This window comes from Schistocerca nitens, chromosome 4, assembly GCF_023898315.1.
Source record: "Schistocerca nitens isolate TAMUIC-IGC-003100 chromosome 4, iqSchNite1.1, whole genome shotgun sequence".
NCBI classification, from domain to species: Eukaryota; Metazoa; Arthropoda; class Insecta; order Orthoptera; family Acrididae; genus Schistocerca; species Schistocerca nitens.
This window is the reverse complement of record NC_064617.1, coordinates 924623805-924651204: the sequence shown is the minus strand read 5'-3', so window position 1 is coordinate 924651204 and position 27400 is coordinate 924623805.

Here is a 27400-nt window from a genome sequence, read left to right as displayed (position 1 = left end):
ATTACTCCGAGGATATCTACTTCTAAGTTACTTGTGTTGGCAGCTGTACTTGATTGGAATACCGGAATATTTACTTCATCTTTGGTGAAGGAATATCGGAAGGCTGTGTTTAGTAACTCTGCTTTGGCAACACTGCAATCGACGGGGCGTGAGTCGTGCATGGGTAGCTCAGTTGGTAGAGCACTTGCCCGCGAAAGGCAAAGGTCCCAAGTTTCGAGTCTCGGTTCGGCACATGGTTTTAATCTGCCAGAAAGTTTCATATCAGTGCACATTCCACCGGAGAGTGAAAATCTCATTCTGGAAACATCCCCCAGGCTGTGGCTAAGCCATGTCTGCGCAATATCCTTTCTTCCAGGAGTGCTAGTTCTGCAAGCTTCGCAGGAGAGCTTCTGTAAAGTTTGAAAAGGTAGGAGACGAGGTACTGGCAGAAGTAAAGCTGTGGGGACAGGGCGTCAGTCGTGCTTGGGTAGATCAGATGGTAGAGCACTTTCCTGTAAAAGGCAAAGGTCCCGAGTTCGAGGCTCAGTCCGGCACACAGTTTTAATCTGCCAGGAAGTTTTATCATGAGCATCTCGCATAGAAGTTCGCGCTGAGTTTTGAGCTTGTGTAAAAGATTTCTAATCGTTTTCGTTCGTTTGGATTTTGAATGCTTTTTACGTTGTTTGTGACTCGTTTTCGGTACCAAGGGGGGATCAGGTCCGTCGTTTATTAATTTATTTGGCATAAATTTCTCAACTGCTGTCGATACTATTTCTTTGAATTGTTAATTTGGAAGGAGTGGCGACTGTGTCTTATGAAGGCGTCAAGCGAATTTTTTGAATAGGTATAGTTTTCCTTTATTTTTGGGGGATTTGGGAGTCGCAGTATTCAGCATCGCTAAGACAATCATATCTTCAATAATCGCTGTATCCGGTCTGATGCTCTGGATTGTTTGTTGCTAAGAGATCAAGGGTGTTTCCAAAACCGTTTACTTTTCGAGTGGACTCATGAACTTACTGTTCGAAATAATTTGCAGTGAATGCGTTTAGCACAATGTCGGATGGCGTTTTACGCGTACCTCCGGATTTAAACATGTATTTCCGCCAACTTATCGAGTGTAAATTGAAGTCACCACCAACTGTACCTGTGTGTGTCTGGTACGTGCTTGAAACTAGACTGAATTTTTTTCGGAACCTTTTCTGCAATTGTATCATCTGAACTGGGAGATCGATAGAAGGATCCAGCCGTTATTTTATTCCCATTGCCAAAAATGATCTCTTCCTGTACTAACGCACACTAACTATTTACTTAAAATTACTTCTAACAGCAACAAACACGGCACCGCCATCTGTGCTTAGCCTATCCTTTCTGAAAACCTTTAGATCCTTCGCAAGAAGTTTGGATAATCTTATCTCCTGCTTTAGCCAGCTTTCAGTGCCTATAACTATTTGAGCATCAGAGCTATTAGCACTTGAACTCTAGTACTTTCCCAACACAGCTACGACAATTTACAACAATTTACAGCTGTCATACCGAGGGTTCCTAGCTCTACGTTCTTCCTGTGTTCGATCTGCATCCTTGGAGTCTGAAGTCCTTTTTGTGTTTTCCTGAGACCCTCTAACTTAAAAAAGCGCCCAGTCCACGCCAAGCAGCCCCTGTTACCCAGTAGCCACATCCTACTTGCAATACACTCCTGACCTATTTAATGGAACCTGAAACGCCACCATTCCATGGCACAAGTCGAGGAAACTGCAGCCTAAACCGTCGTGGAACCGTCTGAGCCTCTGATTCAGATCCTCCAATCGGCTCTGTACCAGAGGTCCACAATCTGTCTTGTCGCCTATGCTGCAAATGATGAACGCTGCTTTGATCTCGCAGGCAAGACTGGCAGGTTTTCCCACTTCTGACAGCCGCTCGAAACCAGAGAGAATTTCTTCCGATCCAAAGTGATACACATCATTGGACCGACGTGAGCACCCATCTGCAGTTGGTTGCACCCTGTGCTCTTCATGGCAGCAGGAAGGACCTGTTCGACGTCTGTAAGAGTCCGTTAGATATGCACATGGAGTGCAGGTTGGATTTCTTCCACTCCTTGATAGCCATGCCCCTAAGACGCCCCATAAAGGTCCTAACACTGGAGCTCCCAACTACCAGCAATCGCATCCTCTGTGATTGCCACAATGGTGTAGGCTGAGAGATTTCCTCCGAAACAGGACAAGTGGCTGCATCTGGCAGAGGGACAGTTTCAGCCACAGACAGCACCTGGAACCTGTTTCAGACTAATCGAGGAGGTCTTATGTTTGGCCCCCTGGGAAGCCTCTCGCCGCCTGCCACGCCCTGAGGCGACCTCCCGCTCGACCACGGGTTAGGAGTCAACCTCAGTGCGAGCACTAACTGGACTGGTCACCGGTGCGGACCGATTGGTGGCCTCGTGGGTCGTGCTGGAAGTCCGTTGGATCGTCACTGCCAGCTCACAACAGTGATGCCCCTCCACTGCAGCCTCAAGCTGTGTAACCAAAGCAATCATACCCTGGAGCTGAGAGCAAAGTGGTACCAACTCGGGTCGCATCCGTGCACAGCAATAACATTTCCTATCAATACTAAAGATTGTGGGAAACTACACTACGTAGACAAACAAAGAACTATCAACATGTGCTGTGGATGTCTACTGTAGACACTGACGAAAACGAAAGAAATTTCTCTAATAAATTAGATTAACACGCAGAGATTCAAAAACAAACTGCTAAAGCATTCAGGTGAGACTAAATAATAAGCTCCTGATTAGGAACTTGTAATATTTCATAAAATCGGTTTACTTTACTTCGAAAACAAAAACGGCAGAATTGTGTCTACTAAATATAAAATTAACAAGTAGAAATTCAAGAAACTAAACTACCAAAGCACATGGATGAAAATATAGAATTTGCTCCTAGTTAGCAACTCGTAAAATGTCGCAAAGTTGGTTACTCCCCTGTTGTTATACATTTTGAGCTTCCTTTCTGTTTTCCATGGGCAATACATGTAGAACTGTCCCACTTAAGGTTTTCGTTCCTAATGCACAGAAATAACTTTGGCCTCAAACTTCTTATGCATTTCTATTTCAGATGGACAGGTACTTTTTCTCGTATTAGGTTTCAAGGAGTTCACTTGCTTTTCCATTGGAGACCCTTCACTAATTTGGACCGCCTGACAATCAGTTGTACAGTGCATTTCATCCTTATTGTTACCCGTATTGTTGTGCCTACTCAGTGACAGTCCTCAGTACAGTACGTCTAACTAACAATACAGTACACATTTTACGACACTGACCGACCTACTGTAGTTGGTTTTATAGTAACATCTGTACTGTAGTGAGCCCACCTGTGTCACGTTAATTTTAAGGTTTTGTACGTATGTACAGTGTACTGTACATATTTAACTGTGCATTTCTTAATGTTTTAATTCATCCACCGGTGAGCGGTAGGAGTAAGACAAAAACTTCTGTCGTTGAACGTAAAACTGGATGCTCTGAAAAGACTAGACAAAGGAGAAGCATTAAAAAAAACTTGATGCTGAGTATGGAACCGGTGAAATGACAATCGGAGATTGGCGTAGAAACAGAGACATAATTGAGATTTTTCATCAAACATGTGTTCTATTTTGTCATTTGAACGAATGTCAATGAAGAAATCTGAGTATGAGAAAATGAGTGAAGCTTTGTTCGTTTGGTTTACTCAACAAAGACAAAAAGAAAATCCAATTTCAGGGCCTATTCTGCAAGAAAAAGCTGTATTTTATAGAAATGAGGTAAAGGAAGGTGAGGACGAATTTACTGCAAGTTCAGGACAGTTTGTTAGATGTAAGAAGCGATATAGCGTAAGGCAGCTTGAAATTTGCGATGAAAAACTTTCTGCAGATTTTCAAATTGTTACACAATTTTGTGAGAAATTAAGAAAAATTATACAGGGAAAAATCTTATTCCTAACTAAGTGTATAACTGTGATGAAACAGGGCTAAATTCAGGCACTTTTACAAACAACAGAAGGTGAAGGTTCAAAGACTTTCTAAAAAAATCTGCGATAAAATACGTAGTTTACTTGATACCCGATTCATGGTCAGAAATAAAGGCAGAGACACTAAAAGAGCATTGTAACCTAATTTTACGTAACGAAACGGGCACTTACAGTACAGACGAAGATGGCCTATCGTTGGCAGAGCTGATGAAAAAGATTGCTGGATGTGAAAATGCGAATGCGAGTAATTTTCCAGAAGGGATGAACAGTTTGATGCCACCTATCTTGCAGCTGTTGAAATGGTTAGTGAACCCGCTGAAGACAGGGACGACGAGAAACTCCCTGTAGAAATTGTACCAGTGATCACTCATACCGAGGGTTTGGTAGCGCTAGATCTGGAAATTATTTGGAAATATATGGTAAGGTTTTATGGGACCAAACTGCTGAGGTCATCGGTCCGTAAGCTTACACACTACTTAATCTAAGTTAAACTAACTTACGCTAAGGACAACACACACACCCAGGCCCAGGGGTGGACTCGAACCTCCGACAGGGGGAGCCGCGCGAGCCGTGACAAGGAGCCTCAGACCACGCGGCTACCCCGGGCAGCGCTAGATCTGACACTGCAGTTATATCAGCGGCAAGCGGAAGGTACTCCAGTTGACACCATACTTCTTAGATGGAGCGACTTCGCTCCTAAAAAACGAGGACAGTGGACTGTCCACACTTCTTTAAAATGCAACTTTTAAATGTGAGCCGATATATGTAGATGTAACACAGATACGTACTACATAGTTTTTTATTTATTTTAGTCATTATTGTGATCATTAAACATTTATCCATGATTACACTCATTGATTTAGTGATCCCGTATTCCCGTATTAACCGAGTTTTTTTTTTTTTTTTTTTTTTTTTTTTTTTTTTTTTTTTTTTTTTTTTTTTTGTAATTCGTGGTAGCCTCAGCCCCAACTAGCTCGAATTACCAGGCCTCTACTGTACTTCAGTGTGAGAGAAGTGCAATAATATTACACGTGCTACAAGCACGACGTCTATGAAAACTGAGGGTATGTAAGGTGTGTATGTTAATATAAAGGGCAATCAAATAAAAACGAGATGTGTAGAAAAATGTAGGTAAAGTGTTTATTATTGTAAAAGGTATCGCCATAGCTGTTAATACGTCTATCCCACTGTGGGTCGAGACCATCATATTGCAGTCATGTATGTGATCACTTTTTCAGTTCTAGCCATCCCCAGAAGGTGTTGCTCCTCTACCAAGAACCTTTCTCTATCTCAAACAAGCAATGCCAGTCAATCCACAGCATACCAGCTACCGCCGATATACTGCACAGTTGATAGTGCGATCAATATTAGGTATTTTATCAGTTTTTTTATAACACTGACTAGTGATTTGGTAGCATGCTTTCCAATTTCTGTATCGTCACTAAACCACCCCTCCACTACTTGCGAGTATCACTGCAAATGTTAATAGATTACTGTACAGTATGTCCATTCATTGAACCAATTTAGGAATCCTATAGTACTTATCAAAACCCAGTTGCATTTCCGATAGCTGTATTGCACACATGCATGCGTTTGGGTGTGGTTCTCTCTCCCAGCTAGGGTGGCTGGGGGCTATGCTGTAGATAGTAAACGGTGCACATCTTGCGAACGCTAGTTTGTGTGATAGGTAGGTTTCTTTTTTCACCAGATATGTTTAATGGAACATTATGGTGGAGGAGGGTGTTTGTGCTCTCAAACGTTGGTGCATACAAGACCTTGGATGTATTTAGCAATACAGTGTATTTGAGGTGGAAATTTCATTACTTGGTTTGCGTAATGTTTGTGTGCGACTCTCAAACGTTGAAAAATGTTTTGTTATGAGACGCTTTGTTTGGGGGCTACCAGACCAAAGGAGGCCAATATGTGTTTGGTGGTCAATGGTATTTAGAAATACGATCTGTAATTAGGACATTGGGCGTTTTTTGACCTCAATTGCGGTACCCTGACGATGGAGACATGCATTGCCGACCCCAAAGAGCGACTACTGCACCGCACTTCATTCCATTCGTGATCTGTAGACCACTTTTGCAGGGTTTAATGTCATTGCAATACGACTGCTGTATGTTTCTCGATTTGTACCAAATAGTTTGCCTTTGAGATTCTAGTAATTTGTGCATCTGCAGAAAGTGACGATGGGTTTCAAAATATGTCATGAGCTTTTAGATATGTAATTGTTCTGATATTCCCATCTGTGCTTAGACGTCAGTGTGCTTCAAAAAGTGAGGAAAATGAATAACCGGAGCCTTAACATTGCTGACTCTGGCAACAGATATAAATCAAATCTACTCAGTGTTTCCGAGTGCAATCAGAATAAAAAAGTGCCGCAATCGTTTAAATATTCCATGCTGCGATCAATTTCCTAACAAATTCTTTAAATGAGCTATATTTCATACACCATATTGTATCCTGAAAATTGTTTAAATAAACAGTACTCCATACACTGCAGTCAATTTCCCAACAAATTCTTTACCTAAATAAATAAACTATATTCCAAACACTACCATGTATAGTGTAAATTGTTTAAATAAACATATTGTCTGAATTCTTCAAACAATATTCCATATACTGCAATCGATTTCATGACAAATTCATTAACTAAATAAATATACTATGTTCCATACACTGCCTTGAATCCCGTAGATTGTTTAAATAAACAATACTGCACATATTGCCCAATTTGTTTAAACCATATTCCACACACTGAATTCGATATCTCTCCAAATGGGCAATCAACTGAGTCGTTTTCCCACCAATTTCTGGGATGGGGAGGGGAAGGGGAGAACAGGGTGTTTTCCATACAGTGGATTTAATTAATTGATTGATTTAATTAATTACTCAATCAAATTGATACCAAAAGCTTGCATATATTGATGATGCGGATTGCCAGAGGGATGGGCAAAGAGGATGTGGAGTGGGAGGAGGAGGAGGAGGAGGAGGAGGAGGGGGAGGTGTGGGGGAACAATAGGTTAAGGACCTGTCAATCAAGAGGAAGGACTGTCCCTACAGGGTAATAGCCTGTCAATCAAAAGAGAGCAATAGGTTTACCCCTGAGTGCATACTGCCCCTGATGCAGGCAACCCGCACTAACAAACTGTCCAGAATGTACTTTGCCCTACTACTTGTGCTGGCACTGTAGATGTCCTCCAAAATTGTCCCAGGTGGGATTCACCCCTATACGTCTCCCATCTGGCGGAGATATGGGTGAAGAATGGCCTGAATGTGGATGTATCGAGAAAATAAGTTTAGATTCATGTATAGAATAATGAGGATTTTCAGTGGTTGGATGTCAAATACATACTTAAACTGTGCTGTAGGCGGTTCTGCTACAGGTATTACAAACTTATGTTTGTAAATGACAGAGTTCATGTTAATGTTTATGTATGGTTCCACACGTGGACTGAAGGGTTAATTTACATTTTACATCTGTTGTGGCATGTTACATACAGATAATGTATGTGTTGTTTGGTGTGACTATATAATCGGATATTGACAAGTAGTGCTGCACATAACGGACAATGTTTTTTTTATTTTTTAAAAAGAACGTCATAGCTCCTGTTCTGTATACAAACAAAAGTAAGTGTAGTGTTGCACTATTAAATAACGCATACATAGTGTGCGTGGTATGTGCTGTGAACTGGAGTGAAAAGTGAATAAACTTTGTAGCACCAATCTTTTACATTATCAAATAAGTTCTTTGACAAACAATATTGCAATCTGAGGATAAAACAAACGAGATAACACGGTTTTAAACAGACTGGCCTTGTATGCGCGAGGGTGGAGGCTCCAAAAGTCATCTGGTCATGTTTATTTAGGTTTTCCATGTTTTCCCCAAATTACTTTAAGCTAATGCTGGGATGGTTCCTGCATTAAGTCTTGCCTATATGATCTTGACTCTTTTGTACTAATCTGTCGGAAGCTGTGACATGTTAATATGTTAATGTGGTGTTTTTAGGTAGTTCCCATAATCATACAGAAGCAGACATTTGAACAGGTTATCCAGCCTTACCACTTAAAGGTGCTGTGCTGTCACAGTCAGTTTAATCATATACAACCGCATTTGCATGCTATCGGTTTTATCTTGATGATGAGTGATGGAACTTGGTTCTAACCAATCAGTTTGCTGCACCATGAGTATTAAAAAAAACCTGTGAGTAATCAGCCCTCATTGAGATGTAGCGCTTTATGATAGTGCACATATATTTAAAACCATTGTAATTTAATAATATTTTAATTGCTTGTATAGATTACCTGAAGATGCATCTCTTCTGATGCGAAACAGGTAATGACTTTTTAATAAAAGTATTTTGACAGTCAGTGCGGAAGATTTTGTTCACCATGTGGAATTTTAGTTGCGGTTGCCCAACCTCAAGAATAGTATGCCTTACATTGTGCTACTTTCCCGTGTTTCATTCAAACTTGCCTAATGCTCGCTTTTAACTTCACAAGAACCACTGGTTCTTTCAGTTTATTTAATTTCCATCTTCTGATTTTCCAACGTTTTTGCAGTTTCCTCTGTTTCTCAGTTAAAAGATCTAAAAACTTCATCTAGGACCACTGGTGTTGTGGAATCTCCTTTGATAAATTCTCTTCTCTTCCGACCTTCTCTTCCTCTTCTTTTTGTCTGTATCTGCAGCTGAGTCAAGTGCGTTCGATGTGATACCAGCACGAGTAAATGAACGCGGCTGGGTTACTCGCTTCTGCGTATGCGCGTGAGACCAGGCAGTGCGCGACAATGGGCGCCGGTCTGTGAGGCGGGCGGCGGCAGTGTGCGAGTTGCGCGTCATCGGCAGACACTTTGAGTGTCGCCTGGCCGCGGGCGTCGACAAACTGCCGCCATTAACTCGGCCGGAGAGCAGCTGTGCACGCAGGAACGCCGGCCGTGAAGTGCTGGACGCTGCCCCACGTCATAAACAGCAGCCCTGGCGATCCATAAAGCGACAGGGGTCGCTGTCTGCGCCTTGTTCCAGACCATCGCATAAATTCATTTCGAAACATTTCCATGCGAGCGATGTGCAGGTTGGCCAGAGCGAGGCTGGCTCTGACCCATCGTTCCCTCTGGAAGAAAGCGCATAAAATAATTTTTTAAACACCCTTAACACATATTTGTAACGCACGTAGCGTAGATACACAATATCTCAAAATCAATCAGAGAATTTTCAATCAGCAATGGGTGATTAGTTTCCTGTAAGACAACACTCATTTTATCTAAGGGGATATTGTTCCACCACAAACTACTAAATTAGAGTATCTTGAGCCCCAACGTCCAATTACATCGACATCCTTGATGTGGGGTGTTGCCATAGCTATATCAACACATCTTATCTTCCTTTTGTGAAGGTAAGGGATAACGTACCAAGCACAAAAAAATACTTGTTTGAACGAAGCAAGGCGATACAGGTGGGCAGCCTAGTGGGAAAACAATCTCTTGCAAGCACATTCCTTATTGCGTGGGTAAGTGAAACTCGTTATTCCCTCACACTCTCAAACTGTCTGGCATTCTTCGTCGAAAGTTTAAGATTCGAAAGTGTTCACTGATCTCTCTAACTGAAACAGCAGGCGCCAAAACTTTGAAATAATCTGTTAGTGCTCATATACGAAAAACATATAAAACTGGTCGCCTCCTTAGAAGGAAAGTGTTCGGGCGTAGAGGAAGAACGCAAGAGCAAAGAAGGCTGTGAGAGATGTCAGCCAATAGCCCGCTGACAAGGACCTCACCACGACAGGAGCGCCCTCTAGCCGAAGAGAATATAAGGGCCGCTCCCGCGAGCCCTGGCAGCAGAGTACCAGACCGGGACTCGCAGACCAGGACAGTATTAGCAGACTACTAGCAGAGAGCACTACGACAGCAGTGACGTGTGATTCATATCAACTGCTTACGTGGACCTTGTATACAGCAAAGAACTTTGATTGATGCATGTCTCCCATCGCTGGCGACACCGCTGTAAATTCAAAGTTAAGTATTGTCAGTCACCTTCCTTGTAATAAAAACTATTAATGTGATTTGCTTGAATTGTTTTATAGCATTCCGAGAACGGAGCATCCTTTAGGCAGCCTATACGAGACGAGTTGTCACGACCCCATAGGAAGTACTACCAAATAAAATACTGCTAAAATAAATGTATTTAAATAAATATAAGTAGAGAGATTTCTCATGAACATCCACAACAATGGCTAATGAACACTCCGTGTCTAAGGAAACACCTTTGCTTTGCCAAGATGGCGGCGGAGCGGACCTAGGTTCAGGGCACTCTCTTGCCTTTGGGATGAGAAACTGCCCCTAAATGGCAGAAGAATCAGCAATGATCAACGGCATGACCATGCAGAAGGCAATGGAAACCACTTCAGTAAGACGTACATTGTGTATCCCCAAGACATATGGCCCGTAACGGAAAAAGTGTCATAATGATCCGTCCCTTTGGAAACGATTCTGGATTAGTTCGTCATTTGGATCTCCGGGAGAGGACTTCCAAGGGGAAGATAATCATCAGAAAAAAATGAATAATCAATGAAAGGCGTGAAATATTAGGAGTTTGAAAGTGGTAGGGAAGCTATAAAATCTGAAAAGAGAAATATGAAGGCTCAGTTTAGATATAGTGAGGTGAGTGAAGTGAAATGGAAAGGAGGAAGATACCTGGTCAGACGAGGGTAGGGTAATATCAACAGCAGCAGAAATTGTTATAACGGGAGTAGGTTTCGTCATGAATAGGATGTTTTGGCAACGAGTGATTTCCAGACGTTGTCTTCTTCGGTGATATCACTGGTGGAGGGAACACTCGATTTGCTCGGATTCTTAGGGACGAAATTTCTATCGTACTGTGAGGAGGGAACAGGTAATTTATAGAGGCCCATGTCGTCTGGTCATCCAAGGCAACACTCATTTTCCTCGCAGAAATCTCGACTCTGTTGTACAGACAGTGCATGTCTTGTGACTGTAAGTCCTGAGTTCGAACACTACAGACTATTTCAGTCTTTTACGATGAGCGGTGCTGTGTGGCTGTCTACTTTCTTTGTAAGAGTTGAAAAAAATGTTCAGTCATTGAAACTGCTTTGTCGGTACCAGTAGTCTCACATTACGGATTCTAGAGCACCATAAAAGCAGCTCAAGAACAATTTACTCTCTAAGCCTGTTAGCGATCAGCAGTAGTAACGCTTGTGATGAGCTTGTTAAAGGCCTGGAACAGGCCTCGACAACTTCCTAGGCAAGGTAATCAACACAAGAAAGCAATACACTGGAAATGAATCCAACGACGTTTATTGCTTTCCTTGCAGGTTAGGTCTTCCGTGCTCTAAACTCATCGCTACGTAGGAGCAATTCATTTTATCTTGCTGTATATGTTTTGCAATGAAACCAAATGAGTGTCTCCCCCAAGGTTACTATGAAATTACTAGTCGTACTTCGGTTGTATGTGTGCCCATTTCCGTTGCTGTTGTCTGTGAACAATCTCAAAGTCAACGGTGAAAAACTTGCGATTTTCCATCGAAGCTGAATCTCAGATTGCTTTCATACATGAAACGTCTTCGCAAGTGACAGTCAGTATAACTGCCAGAGCAAAAGATGAATACTATTAGATTACCGGTCAGAGACACACTTACTCACTTGCACCATCAATTGCCGCAGAATAAAAATTGATTTTTCGCCAGGGAGCTATGTAATTCGGTCTCTCTCTATCTATCTATCTTTCTCTTATAGTATGGCGGTTGACAAACCTTGTATGAAATTCATTTTACTATTTTTTCAAATGACTTTGGCAACACATCAAACGTTTCTCCAAAAGGCTTCAGTATGCCACCACAGAAGGCTTAGAATATGCTCAAACATTCTTGGGAATATCCACTACCGATAGCTGCTATTTTTTGAAACAGAGCTCCTGTCCAAACAGAGAACAGAATAGATTGGCGTGCTGCGTGCCACAGATGTCATCAGACCTTCAGCGCAGTGGCCCTCGGCGTGATGACAGCAGGCCTCAGGACAGGCCAGACGAACGATGTCATCACATCATCACATCTAATCGTGACCCCATCGTTGGTGCCAGATCCGCGGGACAACCCATCCCCATGGTCGGAGAAGCACTGGGCTTTTCATTCCGCACCACATCAATGGCGCACTGTGATTACCCCGATTCGAGGAAAACCGTCGCTGCCACAATCAACTGCTTTGTGGGTAATTGATAGAGTGATGAGCAGCAGACTGTGGTGGACTGTTTCAGTGGATAGGTGATCAGGAACTTTCCGCCCACTTATCCCCTTGCAAGCCTTATACTGGTGGCGAAAAGACTCGAAGCGTCTACTTCCGAGTGGAGCGAAACCTAGCAATCTAGCTCTAGAGCTCGACAGAGCGACCTGTCACTGTTCTCATCACTAAACGCAACTTCTCTCCACACATCCCTTCAGTGCGGTCTGACACTACTGAACAACAGGGGCCTCCACGACTATGAAGAGTGGGAGAAAGTGAGGCAAGCAACATCTTGATCACAGCCCATTTCCACCAAACGATTCCTGATTGTATGGGTGCACAATAGTTCCCATTTTATCATAACCGTTACTGTGTTGCAAGAGTGAATCTGCTCGCCACCGCATTGGGACCAGTAAGAAGACCACGTGCGTCTCATTACGACCCCCGGCACATACCCTGACACACAGGGTCCTACGTGCTGAACATTTGTCCAGAAAGGTCATACATACTTCCAGAGGCTCATTATACGACACTGTTCACATTCAGATAATGTAAATATATCTACAGCACTTTCACGTTTAGTTATCATTCCAGAACTAGTTTCGTCCCGTGATTCTTCATCTTCAAATGGAGTTGAGTAAACTATAATTTCATTTCGTCACATGTAATGTTACCTACGATCAAAACGAGAAATAAAACTGTATTTGTACCCTGGGGAAAATTAATGAGAGAAGACTGTATTAGTTCCGTTATCAGTCTTTTGGAACACGATGCAGTTATCTGTTAAGAAATATCGGCCGATAAAATCGGTCCTTGGATGACAGTGCACGGTACCAAAACGCCGCGCGCGGAAATATGATTTTCCAGTGGGTCATATCTCTGTTTCTATTGATGACAGAGATAAGGGGTCAAGGGTTTTGGATATCCCTTGGCCTAGAGAACATTTGTACACCTATCGAAACAACGGACATTTTGTACCTGTCCTACAGTACACACTTGCTCCAGCCCAGACAAACAGAGCAAATCGGTTGATTCTTTTGGTGTAGTAGGTGTGCTACAGGATTATAAAAGCATCATTTATTCAACGGCGGTTCCTGAGAAAACCCCTAAAAACCATTATCTTTTTGGTACTAAACGCACCAATTGTTGGGATTTCAACTGCTATAATTTCTATTCATGACAAATCGCTGAAATTTTCAATATTTGTTCTTGAGATGGATGCTCTCTCAACTATTACGGATAACTTTTATTGGAACGATCATTCCTAAGATGACATCGAAACTTTTTCGAGATAATTATCGCGACCAGGGTCCTGAGGTTCAGAGTTACCGTACATATGCAGATATCCGCAAATCCAGTTTTTTCCTGTTTTTGCGCCAAGAGCCGCAATTATCTAAATAACCAACCACAGCAAATTTAGCAGTGAGGGGAAGATACTGAGCATGAAGACTTCACTACAAAGAGAGACTGGGTAAAAGGATTTAGAATGTTCGGTGTTAAAAGAATACGAATATGTTAACATGCAAAAATTTTTGGTGAGGGAGACGAAATGAAGATTAGGGCAGCTGCTTCATCTACATCTCTATCTACGTAATTACTCTGCAGTTCATAATTAAGTGCCTTGCAGACGGTTTATCGAACCACCTTCAAGCTATATCTCTACCGTTCCGCTCTCGAACAGCGCGCAAGGAAAACGAACATTCAAATCTTTCCGTGCGAGCTCTGATTTTTCTTATTTTATTATGATGATTGTTTCTCCCTGGTTAGGTGGCGCCAAAAAAATATTCTCACATTTTGAGGAGGAAGCTGATGATTGAAAGTACATTACAAGATCTGGCTACAGTGAAAACCGCCATTGTTTTAATCATTGCCACCCTAATTCACGTATCTTTTCGTGTCACTCTCTCCCCTATTACACAATAATGCAAAACGAGCTGTCTTGCTTTTAACTTTTTCCATGTCCTCCGTCAGTCCTTACTTATGCATATCCCACACCGTACAGCAGTACTCTAGAAGAGGGCGGACAAGCGTAATACAAGCAGTCTCTTGGGTAGACCTGTTGCGCTTTCAAGTGTTCTGCCAATAAATCGCAGTCTTTGGTCTGCTTTCCCGACCGCATTATCGTTGTGATCGTTCCAATTTAATTTATTCGTAATTATTGTAATCCGTATGTACACTCCTGGAAATGGAAAAAAGAACACATTGACACCGGTGGGTCAGACCCACCATACTTGCTCCGGACACTGCGAGAGGGCTGTACAAGCAATGATCACACGCACGGCACAGCGGACACACCAGGAACCGCGGTGTTGGCCGTCGAATGGCGCTAGCTGCGCAGCATTTGTGCACCGCCGCCGTCAGTGTCAGCCAGTTTGCCGTGGCATACGGAGCTCCATCGCAGTCTTTAACACTGGTAGCATGCCGCGACAGTGTGGACGTGAACCGTATGTGCAGTTGACGGACTTTGAGCGAGGGCGTATAGTGGGCATGCGGGAGGCCGGGTGGACGTACCGCCGAATTGCTCAACACGTGGGGCGTGAGGTCTCCACAGTACATCGATGTTGTCGCCAGTGGTCGGCGGAAGGTGCACGTGCCCGTCGACCTGGGACCGGACCGCAGCGACGCACGGATGCACGCCAAGACCGTAGGATCCTACGCAGTGCCGTAGGGGACCGCACCGTCACTTCCCAGCAAATTAGGGACACTGTTGCTTCTGGGGTATCGGCGAGGACCATTCGCAACCGTCTCCATGAAGCTGGGCTACGGTCCCGCACACCGTTAGGCCGTCTTCCGCTCACGCCCCAACATCGTGCAGCCCGCCTCCAGTGGTGTCGCGACAGGCGTGAATGGAGGGACGAATGGAGACGTGTCGTCTTCAACGATGAGAGTCGCTTCTGCCTTGGTGCCAATGATGGTCGTATGCGTGTTTGGCGCCGTGGAGGTGAGCGCCACAATCAGGACTGCATACGACCAAGGCACACAGGGCCAACACCCGGCATCATGGTGTGGGGAGCGATCTCCTACACTGGCCGTAAACCACTGGTGATCGTCGAGGGGACACTGAATAGTGCACGGTACATCCAAACCGTCATCGAACCCATCGTTCTACCATTCCTAGACCGGCAAGGGAACTTACTGTTCCAACAGGACAATGCACGTCCGCATGTATCCCGTGCCACCCAACGTGCTCTAGAAGGTGTAAGTCAACTACCCTGTCCAGCAAGATCTCCGGATCTGTCCCCCATTGAGCATGTTTGGGACTGGATGAAGCGTCGTCTCACGCGGTCTGCACGTCCAGCACGAACGCTGGTCCAACTGAGGCACCAGGTGGAAATGGCATGGCAAGCCGTTCCACAGGACTACATCCAGCATCTCTACGACCGTCTCCATGGGAGAATAGCAGCCTGCATTGCTGCGAAAGGTGTATATACACTGTACTAGTGCCGACATTGTGCATGCTCTGTTGCCTGTGTCTATGTGCCTGTGGTTCTGTCAGTGTGATCATGTGATGTATCTGACCCCAGGAATGTGTCAATAAAGTTTCCCCTTCCTGGGACAACGAATTCACGGTGTTCTTATTTCAATTTCCAGGAGTGTATTTACTTGAATTTACATCCGGTAGATTCGTGTGATGTATTGTGAAACAGAAATTTAGTGGATTTCTTTTAGTAGTCGTGTGGATGACTGCATATTTTTCATTATTTAGAATCATTTGCCACTTTTCGCACAATAGAGATATTTTCTCTGAATCGTTTTGCGATTGGTTTTGATCATCTGATGACTTTACAAGATACCAGCGTCATCTGCAAACAGTCTAATGGGGCTGCCCAGATTGTCTTCAAAATCCCTTACCTAGATCAGGAACAGTAGGTTGTATCACTTCCTTGGGAAACGTCGGATATTACTTCCGTTTTACTCGATGACTTTCTGTCAATTACGACCTTTGTGAGAGGCATTACGAATCCAGTCGCACAACTAAAACTATACTCAGTGGGCACGCAATTTGATTAGAGGTAGCTTGTGAGGAACGACGTCAATAGCTTTCTGGGAATATAAAAATATGGAATCAATTTGACATCCCTTGCCGATAGCACATTACCTTGAGAGAATAAAGACCTAGTTCTGTTTCGCAAGAATGATATTTTTTTCAATCCCTATTGACAGTTTGTTAATAAATCGTTTGCTTCGATGTAATTCAGAATGTTCGAACAAAGTGAAGGTATTGATTTCCACTTTTCTGTCTGAGTCTTTTAACGAGAAGAATATTCTCCTTTTTTTTTGCTCCGACCCAATTACGTATCGACACAACTTGAAAGAAACTGTTAGAGGAGAGATATGTAAAGCTGTGAAATTCACAAAACGTAGAAGTGTGATAGCCTCTAACTACACGATATAAGAGTAAAAATTCTAGCCTGTCATATCATACAAATGGCTAAGAGCAACAGTATGTTGACATATGAAGGAAACGACGACATTATTACAATTATAGGTAAATGACAGGATTCCACTCGTTGGAAACATACTGAGAAACTGTAGATTGTCTACGAACGAGACATACTTTAACACCATTCATCGTACCAGTATCTGTATAAAGCCAGACCAAAAGGCCATGTCGACCGACTAGAAATGGGATGCGATTGGTAACAGGTTGCTGTGGCTGGTGGAGAGTGGAACAGAAATGACATTTTGCAAGAAGTCATCTGTTTCGGGGTCTTTGGACGATGGCTGCTGAGTGCTAAGTAATCTGGCTTTTAACTTTAGCTAGCACTAGTGGCTGCCATCCTCAAAGAATTATCTTCCGTTGTGGACATAGGATAATTTTTTCCAAGCAGCTTCGGCCGAAGAATCGAAACTGCCCCTTCCAGTCAGGATGCCAATTAGTAACCACTGCACACTGCGAAAGTCTGAGAAGTCTGGCAGGCACTCGAAGAAAGAAGAACATTGTTAGAAAACTAAGAGAACAGACTTTCTGGACAAAAACTGCGCAAATTTTGTAGCCCCTAAGAGGCGACCCCGTACAGGTCGTGAAGTAAAATTGGTAAATAATAATAACTCTCACAGAGGCGTAATCCATCAGCATATCGAGCTGAAAGAAACTTTAACTTATGGTCTGTTAAAAAGTACCCTTACCACTGTAAGTAGACAGTTCAGGTTTTTATGTTGGTAACGCCACGTAGCGCTCTGTATGAAAATCGCTGACTGCTGTGTGCAGTCTGTGGCTGGTTTGCGTTGTTGGAATTTGCTATTGTAGTGTTGGGCAGTTGGCTGTTAAGAGCGCGTAGCGTTGCGCAGTTGGAGGTGAGCCGCCAGCAGTGGAGGATGTGGGGAGAGAGATAGCGGAGTTTGGAGAGCGGATGATCTGGACGTGTGTCCATCAGAGACAGTAAATTTGTAAGACTGGATGCCATGAACTGATATATATATATATATATATATATATATATATATATATATATATATATATATATATATATATATATATATATAATGACTTTTGAACGCTATTAAGTTAAATACATTGTTTGTTCTCTATCAAAATCTTTCATTTGCTAACTATGCCTATTAGTAGTTAGTGACTTCAGTAGTTAGAATCTTTTATTTAGCTGGCAGTATTGGCGCTCGCAATATTGCAGTAGTTCGAGTAACGAAGATTTTTGTGAGGTAAGTGATTCATAAAATGTATTGGTTATTGTTAGTCAGGGCCATTCTTTTGTAGGTATTTTTGTAAGTGAGATTGCGTTGCGCTAAAAATATTGTGTGTCAGTTTAGTGTTGATCAGAATAAGTAAAGAGAGTAATGTCTGAGTACGTTCAGTTTTGCTCAGCTGTTTGAAAAACAAATAATGTAAGAGGTTTATCAGCACAGTAATTAATTAATTTTTCTAAGGGGATGTTTCATACTACAACTTCATAGTGACACACATAGCGTAGATGCAAATATAAATTTCGCCCCTCGGTGTCATCATGCTACGCTACAATTTTAACTAACGGACAATGCTATTCGAAACACTTTCTTTCAGAAAGTTCTTCTTTGTTTTCTTAGGCTAGCGTTTTCATGTGCTTCGTGCCGCCGTCTTTACCATCTTTTGCAAGTGTCCAATCCATGTGTAGTGTTTCGACATAGCTTCTTCAGAGAAGCTGTCAGGCAGTATTTAACACTCAATCCTCATGGGCCACAGATATTGCCGCCGTGGGATGGCTTGGGGGACGTCCATTAATTACGTGAGGTTTCTTTTAAAAAAATTTAATCTTCCTACCCCCTTGGTGAGATGTCATGGAACCACCCCCGCAATAACCCTCACGTGACGCTTATCCTGTAATTTTTAAATAATTAAATTTATTCGATATGTTCATGTTTTTTTTCTTCATGTCACTAAAAATAGCTATTTGGATTCTCGTAATTGAATTATTAAACAAAATTTTATCCGTTATACCAACCGATACTCTCTGCTATTTATCACCTTTCAAGACTATTTAGTTCAACACATTGGAATGCATCTTAAACGTAGTTATCATTTTCAGCTCCAGTTTCACAGAAAAATGTGGTACATACATTTAGAAAGCGTATTAAACAGTTTTTTAACACGTGATTAATAGCATTTTCCCGCTAAAGCAGTACTTGAATGGACAGACAGAGACAGACGGACGGACGGACGAAAAGGTTCCACGAAAATAGTATCAATCTTTTTCATCGATAGTTAAAAATTAACCTTTTATTAATATATTAAAACATTAAAAGTCACTGAACCTTTGATATCTTAGCAAGTGAAAGACAACGTTTTTTGTACCTTCCTTTGAACCGTATGATTACGTAGCTTCTCATTCTGTTCGTTTGTATGATCACTAAGAGAATTCTTGTCGGTGGTGTTCATCTTAGCTTCCGTTCACAAATGACTGAATTCGTGCTGGAGCGAAAGTGTTCAGTTCAGAGAGATTATAAAGATTGATGGGTACGTTAGTATTGTCTATGCTCTGGAGCAATTTTGTAAATCAAAATGTTATACATTATAATAATATGTGTTCTCTGACTTAAAACGTTGACGCGAGGTTTTCATTGACCACTAACCTTTAAATGAGATTTGGTGAGATTTTGCCGAAATCTTCCGCGCATTTTGAGCTCACGGCATTAACGGACGTCCCCTTGTGAGTCTCAACAACACAGATAGTGGTACTGTAGGTGCAACCACTACAGGGAGATAAGTGTTGAGCGGGCAGACAAACGTGTGGTTCTCGAACAGGGACAGCAGCCGTTCCAGTAGTTTCAGGGACAACAGTCTGGATGATTGACGGATCTCGTAACATAAGCCAACATGGCCTTGGTGAGCTGCTGTGGAGAATAGCTGAAAGCAAGGGGAAACTACAGCACTTACTTTTCCCAGAGACATACAGCTCTACTGTATGGTTAAATGATGATGGCGTCCTGTTGCGCAAAATATTCCGGAGATAAAATAGTCCTCCATTCGGATCTTCAGCCGGGGACCAGTCAAGAGGATGTCGCATCAGGAAAATCGAATCGGTCATTCTCCGGATCGTAGCGTTAATGTTAGATCGCTTAATAGGGTAGCTACGTTAGAAAATGTGAAAAGGCAAATGGATAGGTTGAAGTTAGATGTAATGGCGTCAGTGAAGTTTGATGGCGAGATGAACAGGAATACTGAAGAGGTGGGTACAGGATTATAAATACAAAATCATATAGAGGTAATGCGGGAGTAGTGCTAATAATAAATAAGTAAATAGTTATATAGTTAAGCTACTATGAGCAGCATAGTAAACACATTATCGTAGTCAAAATTAATACAAATTTATATGCCACCGAGCTCCGCAAATGAAGAGATTGACAGATTGTATGATGACATAAAAGAAATTATCCAGACTGTTAAAGAAGAAGAAAACTAAATTGTGATGAGTGACTGGATTTCTGTAGTCGGAAGTGGAAGAGAATGGAAAATAGTAGGGGAGTATGAACTGGGAGGAAATACACGAAAGAGGAAGCTGAGTGGTAGAATATTGCATAGAGTATTTGATCGTTGTTAACACTTGCTTTAAGAAACATGAAAGAAGCCTGTATTCGTGGAAGAGAGCTGGAGACATGGGAAAGTTTTAAATTTGTTATATAATAGCAAGACAGATAGTCTTAAACCAGATTTCAAACTGTACGTAAGACATTTCCAGGGGCAGATGTGGACTCCGACCCTAATTTACCTGTTATGAACTCAAGATTAAAACTGAAGAATTTTCAAAAAAGTAAGCAATTAAAAACATCGGGCCTGGATAAGCTGAAAGAACCGGTGGTTGTTGAGAACTTTGAAGGGGGCATTAGGCAACGATTTGCTGAAACAGGAGAAAAGAATAAAGTACAAAACGAATGGGTAGCGTTGAGATATGAAATAGCGAAGGCAGCTGAGGATCAAATAGGTAAAAAGACAAGGACTAATAGAAATCCGTAGTTATGACAGGAGATACTGAATTTAAAAAACCTAGGGAATGAAGTATGCGAAAAGGAATACAGACGTCTAAAAATGAGTGTGATAGCAAGTGCAAAATGGCTAAGCACGACTGACTGGAGATCAAATGTAAGTCCATAGAAGCATGTATAACTACGGAAAAGATAAATACCACGTAAAGGAAAATTAAAGAGTCATTTGGAGAAAAAAGAAAAAGCTGACAAGAGCTCAGATGAAATACCAGTATTGAGCAAAGAAGGGAAAGGTGAAAGATGGAGGCAATATATAGAGGTATATACAAGGGTAGTGAACTTGAAAGCAATATTAAGGAAAGGGAAGAGAAAGTAGATGATGATGGGATGGTAGATAAGATAATGGAAGAAAAATTTGACAGAGCACTGACAGAACTACGCAAAAACAAGGTCCCTGAGGTAGCAGGCATCTCATCTGAAGTGCTGCAACCCTTGGCAGAGGCAGCTATGACTGTTCCATCTGCTGTGTGGTATGACATGAGGGCAATATCTTCAGACTTCAAGAATGCTGTCATAATTTCAACTCCAAAGAAAGCCGGTGTTGACAGGTGTGAATATTACCGAACTATCAGTCTGATAAATCTCGCATTCTAAATACTAAGACAAATTCCGCTCGCGAGAATGGAAAACTGGTAGAAGCTGACCGCGGGGAAGATCAGTTTTGACTTTGGAGAAATGTCTGAACATGCGAGGTAATTCTCACCCTATAACTCCTAAGATAAGTTATGGAAAGACAAATCTACGTTTATAGCATTTGTAGATTTGGAGAAAGTTTTCGACATTGTTGACTGGAAAACATTTTAAATTTCTGAAGGTAGCATGGGGAACGAAATGTTATTGTACAAAAACCAGACTGCAGTTATAAGAGTTGAAGGACTTGAAAGGAAAGATACGATTGAGAAGGGAGCGAGACAGTGTTGTTACCTATCCCCGACGTTATTAGAACTATAAACTGAGCAAGAAGCAAAGGAAGGCAAAGATAAATTTTTAGAAGAAATTAAATTTTAGGGAGAAAAAATAAAAACGCTGAGATTTGCCGATGATAATGTAATTGTGTAAAGAACAGCAAAGGAGTTGGAAGAAGAGCTGAACGGGATAGACAGTGTCTTGAAAGCAGGATATAAGATAAACATTAACAAAAGCAACACAAGGGTACTGGAACGACGTAGAGTTAGATGATACGATGCTGAGAGAATTAGATTAGGAAATGAGGCAGTACAAGTAGTAGATGAGATTTGCTATTTTGGCAGTAAAATAATTTGCGATGGCCGAGGAAGACAGCATATAAAATGTACTATGTGGCAATGTCAAGAAAAGCGTTTCTGAAGAAGATATATCTGTTAACAAAGAATATAAATTTAACTTTTGGGATGTCTTTTCTGAAAGAATTTGTCTAAAGTTTAGCCCTGTATTGAAGCGAAACGTGGACTATAAACAGTTGAGATAAGAAGAGAATAGAAGATTTAGAAGTGTGGTGTTGCAGAACAATGGTGAAGGTTGGGTGGATAGACCGTGTAAGTAATGAAGATAGAACTGTGGAGATAAGAAATACTTTATTAAACGAACAAAGCGATTGGTAGGACTCGTTAATTTAGTACTGAACAGAAATACGGGTGGAGCGCAAGAGATGAGTATAGTAAGCAGGTTCACATGGCTGTGGGTTGCAGTAGTTATGCGGAAATGAAGAGGCTTGCGCAGGACAGACTAACGTGGAGAGCTCCGTCATACCAATCTTTGGACAGTAGGCCGCAACAACAAGAGCAATAATTTAATATTCACAGAGAGTTTGACGTATTTGGGAAATGTGAGAATCGTGGTGCAGCTGACCTGTAGGCCTGAGAGGGGAGGCTTGCTTACACGGCAGGCGCGGAATGCGGCTGTGGCAGCTGCCGCGTTTAACGGCGGCGCAGGAGGCTGTGGGGCTGTCAGGAGGACGGCTCGGGCAGTGACAAGTGTCGGGCCTCGCCTCTTGCTGCCACCCGCGCCGTGTCCTTCATAGCCTGTCCGTCCCCGCGGCGTTTTTGTGCCTCTGTACCTGCTGCGTACGTGCATCTCCGCCTGTTTCGGTGAATGGAGCCATTACACGAATGCAAGAACACGCGTCCACTTCTGGCTTATCTCCCGACGCGGGCGGGGTACAAAGTGCGTGAAGTCGGTGTGACGCATGGTACGGGAGCCCTGTTCTGATACTCGCTACTTGTTTCAACTGTGATACTACACATCTCGAGGACGGGAAAAGAATCCAGTAAAATACCTCAGTTTCAAAAGAGTAGTAAGATTCGCCTGAGCTTCACACTCATGAGGTTGTACCAAGTGGTATGTGGAGCGAGGACTGGATGTCAAAAGGCAGACTAACACATTCAAATATTTATTAAAACTAAAAAGCAATTACACTCTTCTAAATTTTTATGTCCACACGTTCGAATTAAGAACATGAAATTAAAGTAATTCACAGGAGCCATACATTTAAACTACAATAACTCTTTTTAATTTTTCGAATTTCATAAGACACTGTGGTAAGACTTTTTTTTAAATCGTACGATAATCATTTAAGCAATCTCAATGAATGTAACAGAGATTTTGGTCAGTAACCCATGAGGAATTAATGAATTAAAAATTAAGACTCTATTTACGCATCGTGGAACCAAGGGAATATTGAAAACTAATGATACGATCGAATGCAGTGACAAAGGTTTGAAACAATTATAATCATACAAGGCTAAGCAGAACGTAACGTAGTTTCCCATGACCGATCCTCGGTCAACACAACAGCCTGCTGCAGGCCCGGTATTGCTGAGAGCCGTCACTCCCCACTCGGCGGCAACTGACATCACATCATTTCAAACGCCAACACTTGATGTACCTACAATTCCTATCCAAACACCTTAGAAGTCAGACATATTTCTTTACATAATCTGAAAAACAACCATAATTAATTGTAGGAAAGCAAGGAACTTACAACTGATAGCCACCGCAAGTGCCAAGTCACAAGATAACTACAATGACAGCATTAACGAACATTCCCTCATTCTCAAATTCATTCATAATAGTAATCAAACGACTGTCTCCATCACCAGTTAGACCCTCACATAATGTCAAGACTTTAAGATACGCCCATACATACAGGTATGAAACCATCGGGTACTAGCAGAAATCCTCCAACAATCTTGCATTTCATTTAACTAGTGAGTACCCGTCTTAAATAAAATTCAGAAATGTCTGTGTCTGTATACCGACAAGGTAATACTGGGGTTCAGACTCACAACATTTTCCCACATCTAGTACCAGATGCTGTATCCGACCATCAACATGTGGCATGTGCCAGAATGACATTTTCACTCGGCAGCGGAGTGTGCGCCCGATATGAAACTTCCTGGCAGATTAAAACTGTGTGCCGGACCGAGACTCGAACTCGGGACCTTTGCCTTTCACGGGAAAGTGCTCTACTCTACCAACTGAGCTACCCAAGCACGACTCACGACCCGTCCTCACAGCTTCACCTCTGCCAGTACCTCGTCTCCTTCCTTCCAGACTTCACAGAAGTACTTCTGCCAACCTAGCAGAACTAGCACTCCTGGAAGAAAGGATATTGCGGAGCCATGGCTTAGCCACAGCGTGGGGGATGTTTCCAGAATGAGATTTTCACTCTGCAACACTTGCCCGCGAAAGGCAAAGGTCCCGAGGTCGAGTCTCGGTCTGGCACACAGTTTTAATCTGCCAGGAAGTTTCATGTGGCGTGTGATTTAACTTCAGAAAGACTACGTCGAGATGAGAACAATTTTAGGTAGCACAGAATAACACCACAGACTTACACTGTCAATTTCTCGATACCCCCACAACCATCGAAGGTAAGTTTCATAGAGGAAATAATTTGTTCCCTTCAAATACGTCAGTAACTTTAGCCAACGAAGTGTCAGACGCCTTTAAACACAGCGGAAGTGTTGGACACAAGAACGTATAAGACAAACTACCACATCAGTTTGTTTCTAGCCACACATATGACATCGTATTACCCCCTTAAGGCAGCCCAATAATCTTCAATAATCTCCGCCACAATACACAGTTATAAGACATCACATCATGCAGATAAAGCCATCAGCTCTGGCAAGCACTGGTATATACCGAAACCAAACTAGTGCCGTTAGCCTGACTACCACTTTTAACGCGCCAGTACCGCTCTTATACTGTGGGCATCACTATCTTGCAGTACCGGCCTACACCACCCAACTCCACTGTGCTTCCATGCCACGCTCCTTTACGGTTCGCGAGTCAAGGAGGCGATAATTCTCAAACGTGCCGCTCATCGGCACAAGGTTTTTCCTATCCATTCTCTATTTCTTTACTATCCTAAGTTGCCATCATTACATTTCTTCATGTCGCTCCAGACGTTTTCGGTAACTCATACTACCCTACCGTTTGTGTAAACTGTCGCACTCATAAAGAAAGTACCAAATGAATCCTTTCTCGAACTGACTGTCGGACAGTGTCTTAGCAATAATTAAGATGGCGAAAATGTAACACACGGTCTGTGTGCATCCATGTGACGAGAAATGACAGTGTTCTGGCAGACCCAGAGAGTAAATATAATCAAAAGTGGTGAAGTGGCAACAATTGTCCATCTCCCCCCACGGCGGCACCGACCACTGTTTAAAACGCTGGACCCATTTTCGAGAGGACGGCGTATTAAATCCGTATCCACTCATCCAGATTTAGGTTTCCTGTGGTATCAAAAAATGGTTCAAATAGCTCTGAGCACTATGGGACTTAACGTCTGTGGTCATCAGTCCCCTAGAACTTAGAACTACTTAAACCTAACTAACCTAAGGACATCACGCTCATCCATGCCCGAGGCAGGATTCGAACCTGCGACCGTAGTGGTCACGCGGTTCCAGACTGAAGCGCCTAGAACCGCACGGCCACACCGGCCGACTCCTGTGGTATCCCTAAATCGCTTAAAGCAGCTGCGTTTCAAAACAACACAGCCGACTTCCCTCCATAATCCGAGCTTATGCTGCGTCTCTGACAACAGTGTCGCCGATGGGACGTTAAAGCCGAATCTTCGATGTTTCCTTTATTCTCCCTAGATGTCACGTAAAACGCAGTGTCAGCATCTGAGTGAGTTAACGAAATAGAGTGATCAGTTTTGGGTAGTGAGTTTGTCACACCGCCATTTCGGTCCGTACTGGACATGCTGCCACAACAGCGATACATGCGTGCTAACAGAAAGTATGGAGCGTCTAAAGCATTTCTTATCACCATAGTTCTGGATGACCGACATGTTGTCCGCTTGGTTGTGCGGCTCGACGCACACGAGCGAGTAACAGCATCACGTGCCCGCAGCCAGATCGCGTTTCACTGCACACTCGGATGCATCGCAGCGAAAATCGCGCAGCAGTAGTAAATTGGAAGCCAACCAGTATCCACTGGGATGAGAAAGCAGGCACTGATTGCTTATTTCGTTTATGAAACGCAACAGGAGGTTTTGGGTTCACCCGATGGTTAGTTCACAGCTGCTGAAAGGAGCATTAATGGCGCTCTTCATGGATTTAAGAGAACATGGTGGAAAATTCTTAATTTTAGAATGGACGTACAGTCGTTCGATGAATTAAAGGTAAAACTACAGCTGCAGTGTGAACTGTTCATGTTTTCCAGACATCTGAGCGGTGACTGCACGCTAATTAATCTGCATTATCGATACAGGATCGGCCACACAACATTGTGTAAAATAATAGGAAAGTTTGTAAATCTGTGGGGGAAGTCTTGCATAAATAGTACATACCGTATTCACAGAAGAAAGCTGCCTGAAAAATGCTAGGGGATTTGAAAAGCTTGCTATGTGATCAGGACAATGAAATCCGGTCAACGCAAGGAGGAAGTTCACTTAGCAGTAGAAGAAATGTCTTCGCTGGTTACTTCATAGGCAACCTTGGCAAAGTACCATTGCAAGACAAATGTATCTAAACCTGGTCGGTAATAATCGTAGTAGACACTGAATCAATTTATTCCAGAACGTGAATGACGATTGAATTTATATCACTATTGAAATGTGTGCGATTATGTACTTTGTGGCTGCACTACAATAAAACATTGATTGCATTGAACCGGCTGGAATAACATAATATACTTTAAACCGTTAAACTTAAGATTAGTTCATTCCGATGAAAGGATTGCCCGTTACGGTCTCAGGTTCGAATCCTGCCTCGGGCATGGATGTGTGTGAGATCCTTAGGTTGGATAGGTTTAAGTAGTTCTAAGTTCTAGGGGACTGATGACATCAGAAGTTAAGTCCCATAGTGCTCAGAGCCATTTGAACCATTTTTCATGAAAGGATTCTCACAGGGGAGCAAAGAATTAGCTGTTTAGCGCTATTTCAAGTTTAAGATGATCACTTTCTAGCAAAAATGTCACCTCTAGAGCACAAACACAAGATCGTTTAACGATGACGTTTATCGATACCATTTCTCACGCGACTCGGTTTCGCAGCAACACCTTCACAAAACTTTATTCACACTTGAAACTATGTTGCTTTCTTCTTAATCCTCTCATCATCCTCCTTGTGAGACGTATCCCATATTCCAGAGTATTTTGCGTCCCCTCTGTTAAAAAAGTTCACATCGAAAAGACTGCATGCATGGCAGGTTGACGGCTGCTACTGTTGCGGTTGAGAACGCGTGTGCACTGCCCCTAAAGTTCGTAGCCAGTTAATATTTGACTATCTTCT